Here is a 19326-nt window from a genome sequence, read left to right on the forward strand (position 1 = left end):
CCTCATTTGGCCATTTTCCCCAATTATAGACGCAACTCGCTCCTGAAGGGTCACGACGCGCCTCTAGGCAGAGAGCCCTAAACCACAAAGGCACAGGACACGTGCCGCGATGCAGTCTACTAGGCTTCGTGGCGCCAAGGCGGTTCAGAAGAACTCCGACGCCTCTGAGTTCATGTGGGTCGCGATGCTCCAAGAACAGCGTCGCAACGCAACCCTGCTAACTCATAAATTATAGGGATTTCAGAAATCGTAAATCCTCCCAAATCCACCCCAAACTCGATTTTTAACCCGATTTGACCACAGAATCACACCAGCAATACAAAAACACCGTAAACAATCATCAAAACCCTCCAAACACCACCATATTCATAATTTTAATATTTCTTAAAAAACACAAAAAGCTAAACTGAAAAAGCTTTAAAACTAAATTTACATCTGAGAATCAAGCTCACCCAGCTGGATTCCTAGCTTGATAGCCTCTAATTCCCCAAGAACAAGCCTTCAATTCCTCAAAGGATGGCCTTTAAGCATAGAGTTATGGGTGCACATTGGGCGGGTTGGTCGGATTCGAGTTAGTCAGTTTCAGGTGAGAAAAGGTAATACCAAACTCGCCTAAAATGCAGTTGGGTTAGATTTGGTCGAGTGGGGGAACCTGGGGTTCGGGTGGTGTCGAGTTCGGGTGGGCAAGAAGTGTAACTGAACCCGACCGAAATAGACTCGGGTGGGGTCGTGTTCAGGTCGGGTTCGGGTGGGCCCGAGACTTTATTTGTTTTTATTCTTTTTTCCCGTGCAAAATTAGACTATTAACTCTTTTTTTTTTTTTTTACAATTGGGTTATGTTATAAAACTATTGAGTATTGACTTGACTATAACTAGAGAGCATTGGCTATTGGCTATTCCAATTCACACAATTTAATTCACAAATATAAAATTGTTGATTGATGATTTAGCCAACAACATGGAGTCACTAAAAATGATACAAATGTATAAGTTGAATGCAAGAACTAAATGACACAAGGATTTTATAGTGGTTCGGCCCCAGAGATTGGTAATAACCTACGTCCACTTAGTGTTCTTATTGATGTAAAATCTAAAACTTGCGATCAACCAACTAGGGTTCACTGAGTTTCGCAAGCTTCAAAGGGGGATACAAAATTCGTGTATAAAACACACTAGTTCTCTCTGAATACAAATTATTGCCCTCCTCTCTTTTGAATCCATTGAGTCCTATTTATAGGCTCAAGGATGTACATATGGGCTGGTGGGCCGTCTTTAAACTTTGTTACAAGCATATTTGAATAATAACATAAATCATAATAGTTACATATAAAGAGGGTCAAATATCTTAGAAATATCCTACTTATAACTGTATTTGAACTATGGCCTCTTTACTGCGATCAGATGTGGTCATACCATTCAACATCTTTCTTGAATCCACCGAACAGCTTCTATTCTGGTCATTGGTCGTCCAGACTGTCCTCACTAAATAGTCACGTGCTATCCACATGCACCCTGATCATGCCACGTTAGCAAGAAAATATTTTTTGGCTAAACATTTGTCCCCCAAGTTTATTTTAATGTGATCAACATTTAATAAACTTACTCGACCAGAAATTCATCTAACCTGTCACATTTGTCAGTACTTACTTTTTTAAAAAGGAAAGTAATCATGACTTTTACAGCTTCCCAGAAATGTTTTGACAATGATCTTGATTCCCCATGCATCGAAACTCTATTCCCATCATTACCTTCTATTACTACCCCGAGCAGTATAAATTTAAGCCTCTTCTCCATTTTTCATTTTGTTGACCTGTGAAATTGGCCAACGGTCCTATGTACAGTATACAACACATTTTGAAAGAAATAAATAGCATAAACGACAGAGTACGATTATCTTAAATAAACACACAATATTTTTATAGTGGTTCAGCCCTATTCTGATGAGCAGTAATAACATAATCCACTTAGTTTTTAGTATTGAATTACTCGACAATTACAAGTACGAACTGATGAATTCACTCGTCAGAAAGACTTTTCTCCCAAAATTCCAGAAAAAGAGATCATTTCTCGGGAAAAGAGTCTCGTTTATGAAGCCCTGGGTCCTTTATTTATAGTACCCAGGGGTTGTTACATGATCAGTAGTACTGGAGATCGTGGTTTGGTACTCGACCATTGTGAGTGGAGATACGTGTCCACCTCCCCATGATTATGAGATCGTGGGTCTTCTTGTTGTTTCTCTAGATCGTGGTGGATAATGCACGATAGAAACCTCTGGTAAGATGTTAATTCTCTGTTGGTATATGAGACGTAGGTGCTAGGTCCGACGACCCGAGCTTAGGTGCTAGGCCTGTGACCTTCTGGGTTCTAGACCTGTTGATCCTCTAGGTGCTAAGCCTGTGACCTTCTAGGTGCTAGGCCTATCGATCTCAGCTTGAATGAGAGTGAGTATTTCGTAGTGATGTATACTTGGGGGTTTAGACCGACCACCCAGGTGGTTCTTGAGCATGTCAGGCCGACCACCCTAGGGGTTAGGGTCAGGCTGACCACCCCTAGGGGTCCTTGGGCATACTGGGGCCGACCACCCCTGGGGTAGGGGTTAGGCCGACTACTCCTAGGGGCTCTTGGACACATTGGGGCCGACCACCCCTAGAGCTCTTGGGCCTGCTTAGGCCGACCACCCCTAGGGGTAAGGGTCAAGCTGACCACCCCTAGGGGGTTTAGGCTTGGTCGACTTCCCTATAGGTCTTGGACCTATCTTTTTTGCCCGTCAGTCTTTTCTCAATACTTTGTCATTTTTCCCTGATTTGTGATGTTACGTGTTGCATTCTCATTCGCCACGTCATCCTCGTATTTTTTAGGGATAACATTTGCCCCCCAAGTTTATTGTAATGTTTTCAACATTTCGATTAACTTGATCCTGGCTCGAGAAACATACCGTAGCAGTACTTAAATAGTAAGTCCCCTGGGACATTACATAGTACTTTTTTAATTATCGATAATTTTCTCAGCATGAATTTTTCAGGGATAATTAGTAATTCCTAAAAATAATTAGGTGTTTCAATCGTAAAGATTTGTCCCTACTCCTCAAGAAATACTGCGAGTGGTATTGTAAAGGTATGGGCTTTTTCGGTCGATTTAGCTCAAGAGGGTGGGGGGACTTTGACTTTCTCGAAGCAGCACACGAGACAGAAGGATTCCTTTTTATTAACCTAGTGCAGATGTGGACTCCCTAAAAAACCTGCTCCACTTTGTACGAAAACATAATAATGCAGCTAAGTGGGAGTCCTACATGAATGCGCACTTGATCTTTGACTTGGTCTGCCGCGATCCATAAGGAAGGGGTTTTCGTTCGCAACAAGGTAGCCGTAGGGAAAACCCTATGGGCTGAAAATTAATTTCCTAAAAATCTAATATATTTTTCAAGGAAATTTGGAATCCTAAAAATATAACATATTTTTCAAGGAGCTTTGACGTCCTAAAAATATAGTATATTTTTCAAGGATATTAATTCCTAAAAATATAAAATATTTTTCAAGGAATTTTAATTCCTAAAAATTTAAGATATTTTTTCAAGGAATTTGATTTCCTAAAAATATAGATATTTTTTCAAGGAATTTTAAATTCCTAAAAATATAGATATTTTTCAAGGAAACTGAAATTTTAACCATACCAGATATTTTTCAAGGAAATTTGAATTCCTAAAAATATATTGTCTGCATGAGAGGTTATAAGTAGGTCCCCTCTTCTCATTCTTGCTCTATGTGCCACTTCCAAACAAATTCCAAGCCTGATTTCTCCAGTTCCTCATCAAACTTAGATCTTTGGTAAATACTTTCTTCTAATCCTCACACCATTTAATTTAAATGTGCTTATATTTATAAGAAACACTTTGAATTTTTGAGGAATTTTTGTCTGAATCTTCATGTTTCGTTGTATTTTGATCCAAAATAATTGACTTACTTAAATCAAGATTTTTCTGTAAAATTCCTTAGTCTGAGCGATTTCCAAGTCTAGGAACATGGTTTGGGCCCAGCACCTTCAGGGCTTATCCTTGTGCAATTTTCAGGTCTAGGCACAGGGTTTGGGCCAAGCACCTTCAGGGCTTCTCCTTGTGCGATTTCCAAGTCTAGGAACATGGTTTGGGCCGAGCACCCCTAGAGCTTTATGGGCCGAGTAGTGTACACCTCATGGGCTGAGTACCTCCAGGGCTTCCCTTCCCTTGCCTTAGGCAATTTCCAGGCCTAGAATTAGGGTTAGGGCCGACCACCCCTAGAGCTTCATGGGCCGAGTAGTGTACACCTCATGGGTCGAGTACCTCCCCTTGGATGATTTTTAGGGATCTAGGGTGGTCGGCCCAAGCATAAGCCGACCACCTGGGACCCTAAAAATAATTTTTTCAACCTCTTAACTGATTTCCTTGGGGGTCTTTCTTGTCTTGTAAAAATTACTTTTTCTAGAGACTTGAACAGTCCTCTGGCATTTTTCTGAGGCTCACATCCCTAGGGTGGTCGGCCTAAGGTGGTAGGCCGACCACATATGCCCCATTTTTCATGCTTCATAATTTGATGGATTCAGGGTGGTCGGCCCAGGCTTAGGCTCACTGGGCTGACCCCCTATATAGAATTTTACTCATTAGTTCATGGATATGCCCCCATCTATTGGCTTCATTATGCTCATTTACTAACTTTAATCTTCATTTTTCTTCTGTTGCATATATCCAGCTCCTCTTCATCAAACAAGTCAGTAAGTGAGCGTACTCCCTAGGAGTTCTTGGAAAATGTGAAAAGGATTCTCCCTCGCTCCACTTTATATTTGTTCAGTGAGGAAGATTTCTTGAAAAGTTATTGCCCAATGGCGAGAGTAAAACAGACGACTCGGCAACCTTCTGAAGATGATCCTCATATTTCCAAGCACATCACTCAGGGCTCCTCGCCTGACTCTTCTCAGATCTCTTCTCAGCACAGTACGGCCCGGCTCTCAAGGCACATCTCAGCGAAGTCATTCTTCTCAGCAGGATAGGTCAGGTCAGTGAGACTCATTGCAATGCCTTGCACTGAGATACTAGTCGGGCTCCCCATCAATCTTCTTCTCAGCAAGGACATACTGAGGGCTCTCATCGCTATGCTACTCATCCTTAGGAGTGTTCTATTCACTGGTTCTGGCCTAAGGTGGTTTGCCCCCCTCCAAGATCAAGACAGTCTCGCCAGCTGCACACCAGAAGAAGAGACAACAAAAGGAGTTCAATTCATCATATTCTGGGGCCACCTTCACCAGTGAAATCATATGGAAACCGATTGAGAAGCCTCGCCCTACTGATTATGAGGTTGTTTTTTTTCAAGGGGGCGGCCTCTGACATGACTAAAGAGAAGGTAAAGAACTTAAGGAAGACTTTTGATCTCTTCGACGTGTCTATTACTATCCCTAATCCAGATGACAGAGCTGAGGACCCCCCTCTGGGTATGTGCGCTTGGACACGTTCTACCATTAAGTCTGGCGCCCTACTTCCTCTTCATCCATACTTTCATAGTGTTTTAGACTATTTTTGTATTAGTCCTTCTCAACTAGCTCCTAATGCGATCTTGGTCTTATCTGCATTGTAATTTATCTATCACTGCAGAAAATGGGCTGCTCCAGTGCCTCACGAGATCCACTACTTGTTTGACCTGAAGAAAAACCCTTCTCAGTGTAACTCGGGGTATTTCCACTTCCACCATTATATGAGCGAGGGTACCAACACCTTCTTGGAAGAGATCTATGGAAATAGCAAGGCATTTAGATATGCCGATAACTATTTCTTTACTAAGGACGAAGAGGCCAACTACTCCAAGTTTAAGAATGTTGAGCCTTTTTATAGACCATTCCTGACCCAGGATATGATAGTTAGGGCCAAGAAACTGATTTCCATGAACCTTGAGGAGAAGAATGTCAAGACCCTCATTACTTCAGGGAACCTTAGGAAGGTGGAGCTGTTTCCTCCTACTATAGTCGATGTTCCGGATGATGATGGTCCCGAGCCCGTGACCGCCATAGACTCCCTGGGACCCATTCATGTCAAGGAGGTATCCTCTTTGTCTGTGCCAGCTGGACATGAGGGTGATGAGGTGGGTGCATCTGTCGCGTACTCATCGCTTGCTTCGGACGACTTTGATGAGACTACGTTCGAACTCGAATCTCATTCAGAAGGTTCGACACTTTATCACCTTTATTTTATGATTCATATGTGTTTAATATCCTTCTAACATTTGATCTTCTTTTGCAGGCTCAGACATGTTTAGTTTTGTTCATACCCAGCAGAGGTCGACTCCCACCGAGGCCAGTCCTTCTATTTGAATGGCAAAAAGGGCCAGGGTTGAGGCTGAGTTGGTCATGGAGGATCCTCCTGAGGTGTCTCCTCTGACTCCTTTGGCGTCTAGTCCAATTATTTTGGCGTTTAGTCCTATCGCAGATGTAGAGCCATCTTTGTCTACACCAGTTCCTCCCATTTTCTCTAATTTTCACTGATGCAGGTGCTTCCTGTTTTGCACCAGCTCCCTTATCTGAGCCACATTAGTCTGCTATACGAAACTTAGGTGCCCTCATGGACCGAGCATCTCATCTGGAGCAGACAAAAATGGCTTTTAATGGGATTAAGAATGAAGACTTGAGCACCATTCTAACGAAGTCACTCCTAGACATTTAGAGTGTAAGTCCTTTATAGTTCTCTCCTTGTCTCATTAGCTTATGTGCTGACGTTTTTCTAATAGTTATATGTTTTTTGCAGGCACTGATGCTGGTCTCTCATGTCCGTGATAGGTCTGTAGAGTAAACCTCTACACTCTCCAATCTTCGTTCTGAGCTTGATGTTGTCCGCCAAGAGGTTTTGGACCTTAGGCGCATTATTGGCTCTAAGAATTCTGACATTGCTTCGAAGGATGAAGAGATTAACACCCTCTGTAGAACCGTGGAGCTTAAACAGCAGGAAGTGACCGAGTTGACTCTCAAGATAACCCAGATGGAGGGGAAACTTGCCAATCAGCTCCAACAGTTTGAAGTTGAGAAAGAGAAATTGATTGCTAATATGGACCAATTGTGGAAGGATTCTCTTGTCGAGAAGGAGCAAGAGGTCAAAGCTGCTCGAGACAAGGCTCAAAATGAGTATTCAAAGATAAATTTCTCTTAATTTTACTTGATCTAAAAGTCCAACAAAGATCTGAACTTGGATTTCCTCCCCGAGAAGACATGAGTGAAGGAGTTTAGGAAGTGTCTGACTCGTGAGGTTGTCGAGGCTCAGGGTGGTCTTTCAGATGATACTCCTCGCCCTAGTTAGTCTTATCTTGGTGTATTATTTTGTCTGTCCTTTCATGCCATTGGTGGGGCACCTTGTACTTGAAATTTTTTACATATGGCATTTTATGCCTTTATGCTTTTTTGTTATGAGTACTCAGTGTATTGATTGAAATTTTTTAATTCGAATGCTTACTAAGTATATCAACTCACAACCCTCATTGGTTCAGGTATCAGTATACTTTGAACACATGTATTTTATGTGCCATACTAACCTTACTCCTTTACGTTTTTCATGGTAACAACCATGGTAATGTGAGTAGTATAATACTTCATCAAGTACCATGAACAAAACACGTTAGGTCGACCACCCCATGGGTGATAGGCCGATCACCCTATAGGGTTGATGGACTGCCCGACCACCCCATAAGGGACATGGCTAGGAATCTCACTACCAGTGCCTTTTTTGTTTTTGTTTTTTGCACTTTCAGAACATATGTTGAACAAATGTCCTAGAAAAGCTTGATCTTGCTTTGTACTTAAGGTCACACCCTCATTGCTCCTGTATAACCCGATCGGTATGTACTATATGCCCCCCAAGTGACCATGGGTTTAAAAGCCTTGGTCACTTGCCACTTGACCATGCCTTGCTTCGAGCATTTAGACACATAATACTATCCTTTTCACCCAATGATGCAAGCAGCAAATGCTTGTCCATCATTGGTAGTCGAGTGATGGTTTCATACTTAGTAGTAATGATATCTATACACGGATGCATATTGTGTAGCAAGTGTTGATCACGATTGTAATATCTCGTGTACTTGTTATAATGATTGTAGACAGAAGTGTCTAAGTTGGACCAACTGGATCTAGATGGGCTAATTGAGCCTGTAACGAGTCTTAGATCAAATTATCGATCGGTCCCTCAAGGACCAGAGTCGATTATGATTTGATGATAGCGAATGGTCTTCGGATCAATCTCTTGTTTTTTTTATTGTATGGGTTGATAGGTTCCTCAAGAACCAAGATCGAACGTGATCAAAAAATGACGGCTGGTCCTCGGACCAGTCTCTTTTGTTGATCATATGGATCAATAGGTTCCTCAAGAACCAGGATCGAACGTGATCAATAAATTTAGATGGGCTAATTGAGCCTGTAACGAGTCTTAGATCAAATTATCGATCGGTCCCTCAAGGACCAGAGTCGATTATGATTTGATGATAGCGAATGGTCTTCGGATCAATCTCTTGTTTTTTTTATTGTATGGGTTGATAGGTTCCTCAAGAACCAAGATCGAACGTGATCAAAAAATGACGGCTGGTCCTCGGACCAGTCTCTTTTGTTGATCATATGGATCAATAGGTTCCTCAAGAACCAGGATCGAACGTGATCAATAAATTTAGCAACAAGGTCCCAGGAACTGTCTCTTGTTTGGATCGTATGGCTCGATAGGCTCTTCAAGAACCAAGATCGAACATGATCCATAATTTGGCTACAACGTCCTAGGACCTGTTCTCTTGTTGATCATGTGGGTCAATAGGTTCCTCAAGAACCAGAATCGAACGTGATCAAATAGTTTGGCGACAAGGTCCTCGGACCAGTCTCTTATTTGGATCTTATGGGTCAATAGGCTCCTCAAGAACCAAGATCGAACATTACCCATTAATTTGGTGACAAGGTCCTAGGACATGTCTCTCTTGTTGATCATGTGGGTTGATAGGTTCCTCAAGAACCAGGATCGAACATGATCAAATAGTTTGGCGACAAGGTCCTCGGACCAGTCTCTTATTTGGATCTTATGGGTCGATAAGCTCCTTAAGAACCAAGATCGAACACGATCCATTAATTTGGCGACAAGATCCTAAGACCTATCTCTATTGTTGATCGTGTAGGTCGATAGGCTCCTCAAGAACCAAGATCAAACATGATCTGATGGGGTTGACAGGTTCCGATGGGGTTGATAGGTCTAAAGGATAAGTCTCTCGTTGAAAGAAATTTGAAGAACTAAGAGAAACTTAAGAATTAAAATTCATTCATTGAAGCACAATGGCTGTTACATAGATAATTCGAAAATAATACATTTGCAAATTAAAACTTGTGTTGCTGCTGATCAACTTCATTAATAGTATCGACAGAGGTGTTCGCCATTCCAATAGTTTTTCATTAGTTCTCCATTCAATCGAGCTATCTTGTACGTCCCTGGTGGGATCACCTCGTCCACAAGGTATGGCTCTTCCCAGTTAGGTCCTAGTACCCCTGTTGTAGTGTCCTTAGTGTTTAGGAACACCCTCCTGAGTACTAAGTCCCCAACTTGGAATTTTCGATCTTTCACTCTGGAGTTGAAGTATCTAGCCACTTTTTGTTTATGTGCTGCTACTTTGAGACTTTCCTTTTCTCTTCTTTCTTTGATTAAATCGAGCGATTCTTCTATTAGTTGATGGTTCCTCCCCTGATCGTATGTCTCTCGCTATGCGATGGGGAGTGAGTTCAACTGGAAACATGGCTTCATACCCAAATGCCAAAGAGAATGGTGTATTCCCTGTCATTGTTCGTGGGGTCGTTCAATGCGACCATAGGACCTTTAGAAGTAATTATGGCTAGGCTCCTTTGGCTTGTTCAAGGCGTTTCTTCAGTGTGTCTTTGATAGTCTTGTTCACAACTTCTACTTGGCCATTAGCTTGGGGGTGTGCTACCGAGGAAAAGCTATTTGTGATTTCATGCCTCGTACAAAAGTCAGTGAACATATCACTATCAAATTGAGTCCCATTGTCCGAGACTATCTTCCTTGGTAGGCCAAATCGACAAATGATATTCTTCACCACAAAGTCTAAGACTTTCTTCAAGGTTATGGTGCCGAGTGGTTCTGCCTCAGTTCATTTGGTGAAGTAGTCCATGGCTACAACAGTAAATTGGACTCCTCCCCTTCCCGTAGGTAGCTTTCCGATTAGGTCGATCCTCCATACAGCAAAGGGCCAAGGGCTTTGCATCTGTGTTAATTCGTTAGGTGCCGCCTGGGGTATCTTGGAGAACATTTGGCACTTGTGACATCTTCTGACATACTCCATTGAGTATTCATTCATCGTCGGCCAAAAGTATCCTTGTCTTAGGATTTTCTTTTATAGGCTCTACCCCCCAGCGTGATCTCCACAGAACCCCTCGTGTACCTCGATCATTAACAGCTTTGGCTGGTCGGGTGTAATGCACCTTAGCAGTGGTAGGGAGTACCCTCGTCAGTATAGTACCCCTTTGACTATCATATATCGTGCAGCTTGTCTCACCAACTTTCTTGCTTTGTTCCGATCGCTGGGTACTACTCCTTGGTTGAGATAGTTAATAATAGGGGTTATCCATGTATCTCCTAACTCAAAAGGTAGTGCCTCATGCTCGGTTATGCTTCTTTTCGCCAAGTATTTGATGGGAATGACATTTAGGGTGTCTGCATCTTTGGCACTAGCAAGCTTGGCTAAGGCATCGGCATTGGCATTCTGATCTCTCGGGACTTGTATAATTGAATATTTCTTGAATAGTGCCAGCAAGTCCTTCACCTTGTTCAGGTACTACACCATCCTAAGTCTCTTGGCTTGATACTCCCCCAGTACGTGGTACACCACTAGCTGGGAATCGCTGAATATCTCTAGGGACTGTGCATGTACATCCCGAGACAAGCGTAATCCTGCTAATAATGCCTCGTACTCAGCCTCGTTGTTTGAAGCATTGAATCCAAATCTAAGAGCGCAATGGATTCGATGATTCTCCAAAGTGATCAGTATGATTCCTGCGCCTGAGTTGTGCTCATTGGATGCTCCATCAACATATAGCTTCCATACATGAGTATCTCCTTCCTTCTCGGTATCTCCATTCTCCGATTGGTAGGAAGGGTCTTCAAGGTTGGTGCCTTCAACTATGAAGTTTGCCAATGCTTGTCCTTTTATCGCCGTCCTCAAATGATAAGTGATATCAAACTATCCTAGTTCCACTGCCCACTTGAGTAATGGTCCCAAGGCCTCTGGTTTCTGGAGAACCTGCCTCAACAGTTGATCGGTCAGGACTCGGATCGAGTGAGCTTGGAAATATGGACGCAACTTTCGAGAGGCGATTACTAAACTGTAGGCTAGCTTTTCAAGAGAGGGATACCTAGAATCCGCACCTACTAGCCTTTTACTGATATAGTATATAAGGTGTTGTTCCCTGTTCTTTTTCTTTACCAAAGCAGCACTAATTACATGCTCGGTGATTGCCAAATAGATGAATAGTACTTCACCATATATTGGCTTTGCTAGGACGGGAGGTTGGGTGAGGTGCTCCTTCAGGGCTTGGAAAGCTTCCTCACATTCCTCGGTCCATTGGATCTTCTTGCCACCCCTCAGTAAGTTAAAGAAAGGGACACACTCGTCCGTAGACTTTGATATGAACCTACTGAGGGCAGCTACTCTCCCAGTTAAGCTTTGCCCTTCATTGATTGTGGTAGATGACTTCATGTCGATCAATGCTTTGAACTTCTCGGGGTTAGCCTCGATTCCACGTGAATTGACTATGTATCCGAGAAACTTACCAGAACCAACTCCAAACGAGCACTTAAGAGGGTTTAACTTCATGCTATACTTTCTAAGTATTGCAAAGCATTCCTTCAAGTCTTGAACATGTCCTCCAGCTTCTTTGGACTTGACCAACATGTCATCAACGTACACCTCCATATTTTTGTCGATCAAGTCTCGGAACATGCCATTCACTAAACGCTGGTAGGTGGCTCCTGCGTTCTTCAAGCCGAATGGCATTACCTTATAACAATACAATTCCTTGTCTATCCAGAAGCTGGTATGTTCCTCGTCAGGAGGGTGCATACTTATTTGATTATACCTAGAATACGCATCCATGAATGAGAGTATTTCATGTCCTGTCGTTGCATCGACCAATTGATCTATTCTGGGTAGTGGGAAGTAGTCTTTAGGCCAGGCCTTGTTCAGATCTGTGAAGTCCACGCATGTTCTCCACTTCTCGTTTGTCTTTGGAACCAGCATGGGGTTTGATACCCAATCAGGGTAGTAGGTCTCCCTTATAAAATTGTTTTCCTTGAGCTGCTCGACCTCCTCCTTCAAGGCTTGAGATTGGTCTTTGTCAAGCAGTCTCCTTTTTTGTTGCATTGATGGGTAGTTCTTGTCTACATTGAGGACATGACTTATCACAGATGGAAAAATTCCAACCATGTCCTTATGTGACCAGTCAAAGACGTCCTGGTTTTTCTTTAAAAATTGCACCAACCGTGCTTTAATTTCCACCTTTAACTCTTTCTTGATTTTGATTACTCTAGTCGGGTCCTCCTCATCTAGTAGGACTTCGTCAAGATCTTCGACTGGTTCTACTCCCATGAAGTCATCCCCAAAGTGAGGATCGATGTCGTTTCCCTCGCTTTGGGAAACTTGTTATAATAACAAATCTTCGTTAAAAGGAGCCCCCGACTCCAGTAGAGTGTTTCTTTCAACGTCAACTTCCATCTTGACAACCTCATCGGTTCCTTCATTCTCTTCGCAGCAGGTTACTATCATGTTGTTTACGCATGGTCCTTTCTTTGCCTTGAACACTGACGCATTATAGCATTCTCGTGCCTCCCTTTGGTTACCCTGTACACATCCTTGCCCTGCGCTGGTGGGGAACTTCAAAGATAGATGCCAAATAGATACTGCTGCATGTAACGCCATCAAGAGGGGTCTCCCAAGCACTACATTGTAAGCCGATGACAATCTACCACCAGGAACTCTGTCATCACAATCTCGTGCCTGGGGGCACCTCCCACCGTGACCGGTAGTTTGATAGTTCCTACTGGTGCTAGGCATTCGCCCATGAACCCATATATCACTTAGGAACACCGTGTCAGGTCCTTGACTGTGAGCTTCATCTTCTCGAGGGATGATTTGTAGATGATATCTATTGAGCTTCCCGTATCCACCAAGCATCTCTTCACTCGGGCATTAGCGATTTGAATGGTAAGGACCAGAGGGTCATTGTGGGGGTACCTCACGTGCCTGGCGTCATCCTCTGTAAAAGTGAGAGTTTCACTTTCATACTTTGGAGTTTTTGGAGACCGCTCCTCGACTGCCATACACTGGGAAGACTCCCCTACCTCATGTCTGAAGGTCCTTGAATATCACTCACGAGCATTGTTATTGTTGCCTACTATGTGGGGCCCTCCACATATGGTATCCAGTGTGAAGTCTATAGCCACCGACCCCAGTGGTGGACTTCTCTGCCTTCAGAATTCTGGATTCATGCTTGGGGTTTCGGTCTTGCCTCGGTACCTCGAGAGTTTTCCTGATCGGAGAAGAAACTCTATCTCATCCTTGAATTGTTTGCACTCGCTTGTGTCGTATCCGTAATCATTATGGAAACGACAAAACTTATTCTTGTCTCTCTTTCCTTCTGAACGCAAGGGTAGTGGCTTTCGGTATGGTACCTCCTGGTATGTTGCCAAGTAAATCTCAGCCTTTGATGTAGTCAGGATGGTATAATTAGTGAACCTAGGCTGGTAGGGTTGATGCTTAGGTTGTTTGTCAGTGGGTGCTGACTTAGCTTTCTTTTCTCCACCTTGCACCTATAATCATGCTCCACATCGAGTAACTCCATCTGATCCTCGAACTTCCTAATGTGTCGTATTGGGTTCTCCTTCCCAGTGTATGTAGGAAGTTTCAGGGTCTTGTATTTCAGTGGTGGTTGGGTAACTTGGATCTTGGTACTGAAAGGACTCCCACTTCTATGAGCCAGCTCGATATTTGAAGGTTTCTTTGTTAGACCCTAAACAGCCATAATGAGTGCATCTATTTGAGCCTGCACTGCAGGTGGGGTAGATGTCCTTGGTACCCCCTCCTGAGTGTTGGTCCTCCTGTTGATGACCTCCCTCAAATCTTGAGGCTACGCATCTTTCCCCAGCCTATCGAACACAGTATTGGTGTTATTCATCGATTCCTTTCCCTTGCGAGACTAAGGGTGTAGGGGTGGTAGATCTGCCTTGCCCCTGTCGGTGCAACCCTGCCCCCGAGCCTCTCCTCCTACATGACTTTGAGACTTTGAGCAGCCATTTCCATTCCTGTCACGCCTCTCAGATGTCTGACCCTCATCTCCTACATTGTTGTATCTGTCCCCCTGGGAAGGGGCCTTCGGGTTGGTAATACTTCTACTCCGAGATGAAGTGTTATTCTTCTTGGTCATGGAGGAGGCAGTCTTGGACTGTGCCTCTTCATCCTGTCTCTGGGAAAGTGGTTCTGAGAGTGTCCTTGGGGTCCTACTCCTCCTCTGGGACTCTTTGTTACTGTTGTCTCGCATTCCTGCTACTTTGGCCTGAGCCTCCCCCACCGCCTGAGTAGCAACTTCATCGTTAGCTCGGGTTAACTAAGTAGTCGCCTCCAAGGCCACAGCAGCCTCCTAGTGTCTCCAGTCAGCTTCCTGCTCCCTCTGTATCATTCTCTAGACTTGCTCATCTATCACCTGTCATTGTCATTCCATAGTCGCCCTCTGAAGGGCAATTTCTGCAGCAAAGGCCTCCTACCTCGCCAGAAATTGCGCCATCTCCTCCTGGTGAGCGTCCTGTGGATCTTTCGCATTAGATTGATCTCCAACCTCCACCCGAGGTTCGTTAACGGGATCTATGGGATCCTGGGTGGTGGAATCCCTGGGAGCAGTCTTCTTGGTCTGACTGGATTTTGGAGGCATCGTAAAAAATGATGAAAGTGTGCTTCTTGATTTCGTACTCTCAATGAAAGCACCAAAAATGTTGACATGTGAAATGTATAGTATACGACACCTTTTGAATGAAATAAATAGAATAAATGACAGAGTACGATTATCTTAAATAAACACACAAGAATTTTATAGTGGCTCAGCCCTGTTTAGATGAACAGTAGTAACCTAATCCACTTAGTCTTTAGTTTTGAATTACTCGACAATTACAAGTATGAACTGATGAATTCACTCGTCAGAAAGTCTTTTCTCTCAAAATTCCAGAAAAAGAGATCCTTTCTCAAGAAAAGAGTCCCATTTATGAAGCCCTGGGTCCTTTATTTGTAGTATCCAGGGGTTGTTACATGATCAGTAGTACTAGAGATCGTGGTTTGGTACACGATCATTGTGAGTGGAGATAAGTATCCACCTCCCCATGATTATGAGATTTTGGGTCTTCTCATTGTTTCTCTAGATCGTGGTGGAGAATGCACGATAGAAACCTCTGGTAAGATGTTAAGTCTCTGTTGGTATATGGGACTTAGGTGCTAGGCCCGACAACCCGAGCTTGGGTGCTAGGCCTGTGACCTTCTGGGTGCTGGACCTGTTGATCCTCTGGGTGCTAGGCCTGTGACCTTTTGGGTGCTAGGCCTGTGACCTTCTGGGTGCTAGGCCTGTTTATCTTAGCTTGAACAAGAGCGAGTATTTCTCAGTGATGTGTACTTGGGGGTTTAGGCCGACCACCCTATGAAGAATAAGGTGGGCTGACCACCCTGTGAAGAATAGGGTGGGCTGACCACCCCTGGGGTAGGGGTCAGGCTGACCACTCCTAGGGGCTCTTGAACACATTGGGGCTGACCTCCCCTAGGGCTCTTGGGCCTGCTTAGGTCGACCACCCCTAGGGGTAAGAGTCAGGCCGACCACCCCTAGGGGGTTTAGGCTTGATCGACTTCCCTATAGGTCTTGGACCTATCTTTTTTGCCGGTCGGTCTTTTCTCAATACTTTTTTGTTTTTCCCTGATTTATGATGTCACGTGTCGCATTCTCATTCACCATGTCATCCTTGTATTTTTGAGGGATAACACATTTTTCACTCAAACCTTCTCTCTCTTCAAGAATACTCAGAAAAACCTTCAAGAAAACCCAGAGACTTCAGTGCGATTAGAGACATCTTCGAGCAACTCCAAACAAAACTTTCATGATTTTTCCTACAATTCATACTCCAAGTAAGTTTTCAAATCCATCCTCTTACCTTTGTAGGAATTTTTGTGTATTCTGGTTCTGATTCATGAGTTTCCATAACTGGGTTTCTACTGTTCTTGAGAAATTTTTTGGGTAACCGGGTTTAGGAAAACATACATAGAATAAGTATGCTAGAATAGGCATTTTAGGCAGTATAAAATACTAGACAATGCTTAAAAAGAAATGTGGGGTATAGGTATACCGATTTGATTTGGAGTATTTTAGAAAAACTGGGTTTTTCCCGCCTATTTTAGAAGTTGAAAAGTTTTTCCTAAAAAGTTTTTCCACATTCACTTTTTGATCTATTTTTTCTATATGCTTGCATGTTTATTGTGTTTTTATCAGGATGTCATTGGTCGTATAAAAGCTTAACTTTTATACACGAGCAACGTTATTCTTGCTTTTCTCTTTCTTCTATCTATTGGTCGTAGATTCTCACTTCCCCTTTGCTCTTCTCAGATATTCATGCATGATCTCTAGGGAGGTGAGAGACCAATAGATTACGACCTTCTTGCTTTGCTGTTCGAGGATCAAGAACAGCCTTCTTTGCCTTTTCCTGAGCCTTCAGTTTTACACCCAAACCTTACAACCAATCCTCCATACAACCTGTCACAGAACCAATCGAACATGAGTCGTGTCAAATACACTGCTCGTAGAAAAAGGACAACCACAGATTCACCTTCGAACCAGCCTGCAACCAATGCAGAGGGTCCTTCAAGTGATCCTCAACCTTTAAACTTTTCACCACCAGATATCCAGCCCAAAGCTCGTCCCCATGATGGCCCTCGAGCAGAGGTAGACTGGTACACTGCCCCTCCTAGCGTCATATCGACTAGGATGGTGGAAAAATATCCTAAGAAGTACGAGCTTCCTGAGATTACCCTATACAAACCTACACCAAGAAATTCGCTCGCACATTCCTGAGTGACAATACCTACAAGTCCAATGTTGGAAGATACTTCCAAGAGTACTTCCTCACAACCGACTTGGTTGCCGACAGCATGGCCTTCACTCGAAGAGGTAAACTTTCAATCTCCGATTGACATTTATCCCGTCATTTTTCATCTTTCTTTATCCTTAGTTGTTTTGTGTTGTATCTAGGTCCATGGCACCGACTAGTCCCCACTCCAGAAATGGAGATAAGATCCATAACCCTAGCCAGCATGACGAATATAGAAAAAAGTGTCAAGGAGCTAATCACGAAGAGCAATTTAAGGCTAGTCGGCCTTTTAGAACCTCACCAGGAAGTGAGGGAATGCACTCTAGGGAGTGTCACTGGAGAGGGTACTAGAGGACAAGATAACCCCGAGAAGCAGCAGGATGTGTCACAACCCCAGAGGTGTCGACCAACGGGAGTGACCATTTCCCCAAATACTCGAGTAGCTAATAATTCTACCCCACATGGGAGAGGAAAACAAAACTACAAGAATATACTAGTCCCATACTCGAATCTTCTCACGAGAACGGTATAGATTTCTCACTCTTAAATAAACTGCCCATCCCTTGTCATTTATTTGATAGGGACGGCAACTTTAAATTTACAACCAGTAGTTTTAGCTTGGAGTTCTTCGAGGCAAATAATGTGTAATAGTAGCTCTTTAGATAATGTAGTGACTAGTAATAATAGTTCGGGTATACTACTTATAATTTCTTTTTAGTTTGTTCCTTTATTATGCCAAACTATTTCTTGACATATCTGCTAGTTTATTTTTGTTTTGTAGTCATGCCATCCGACGACGCCTTCGATATCTACGCTTCTGCAGACGCTCCAGCAAGCAAGAAGAAGTTGAGCAGAAGACCCCCTAGAGAAGGCAGTGGGGAACCTTCAAAGAAAAAGGCTCAACCAGAGGTCACTCCAACTCCCATTCCTTCCAGATCAACAACTCCTCCTCCTCACACTGATCCTTCCACCGACCAAACGGGAATATCTTTGGCTGCAGAATTGTTGAGCAATGCTTATAGCTCAACAAAAGACAAACTGCAGAGATTCCTTTGATTAGCTCTAAAAGCTTCATTCGTCTACTGTTCGCAGGGTATCTTGACCATGAACAACGATTTGCATCACGCTAAAAAGGTCGATGCAAAACATGCCGAGGAGATCAAGGCATGGGAGGCCAAGGATAAGGCGGCTGTCGAGGAGATAAAGACATGGGAGGTCAAGGTTAAGGCGGCTGAAGAAAAAGTTTCCATTTTAATCGAGGAGTTGGTGAGGAGCCAAGAAGATCTGGCTAAGGTTGTTGCTACCAAGGAGAAGTTTAAGGAAGCTTCCGAGACTAACTACAAGGAAGCAGCCAAGCTTCAAAAGGATCTGGAGGCGAGCATGAAGGAGGCCACTGGTCTAGAGGAGCGAGTGAAGCTGCTTGAGGAGAAAAACTCCCAAAACTTGGAGAGGTTCCGAGGAGCCACCTTCATCTGCTTCTACATGTTTTGAAAGAACAATCCAGAGGAAAATTTCAACTATCTTCCCGAGCAGGTAAAACAAGCTGAACTTGCCAAATGTTCTGCTCGCCTAGAGGAGGAGAGAAATGTTCAAATTGCCTCAAATTCTCCTGACATTTCCTTGGCGATAGGCATTGATAGTGCTGAAGAAGAAGACAAACCTTTAGTCGATCAATAGCCTCAGCAGGACCCTCCCTCAGCTGCACAGTAAGAAAATTTATTTATGTAATTAAAACACATGAACAACAATATCATGATGTTAAGACAATTTGCTGCCTAAGGCAGTTTTTCATTCCTTTTAATATTTTTAATTACATTCGAGCAGTATTTGCTTGTGGTGTAAAGGCATTTCATTGTGATATTATAATATATTCTCATTGCTATTATAACATTTTCTCGTATGACCGAACTTAGCATAATACTTTATTAAGATTTGCACAAAATTAACTAAATTTTTTTAAAAATACTCTAAGTGTCGTAGTATGCTTTCCCTTGTTTTGCTCGTGTGTTTGCATATGTCTGTTGATATGCTTTACTCGCTTAGCATCTTATATGCCTCCCAAGTGATCGAGGAGTCTAAGGTTCTCGGTCACTTTCCATGGCCAATACCTGTTCGAACATTACTGTTCGCGTACTTATAACAATCAATGATAATATAGCAAAACAACACACGTA

Source organism: Humulus lupulus, chromosome 2, assembly GCF_963169125.1.
Source record: "Humulus lupulus chromosome 2, drHumLupu1.1, whole genome shotgun sequence".
NCBI classification, from domain to species: domain Eukaryota; kingdom Viridiplantae; phylum Streptophyta; class Magnoliopsida; order Rosales; family Cannabaceae; genus Humulus; species Humulus lupulus.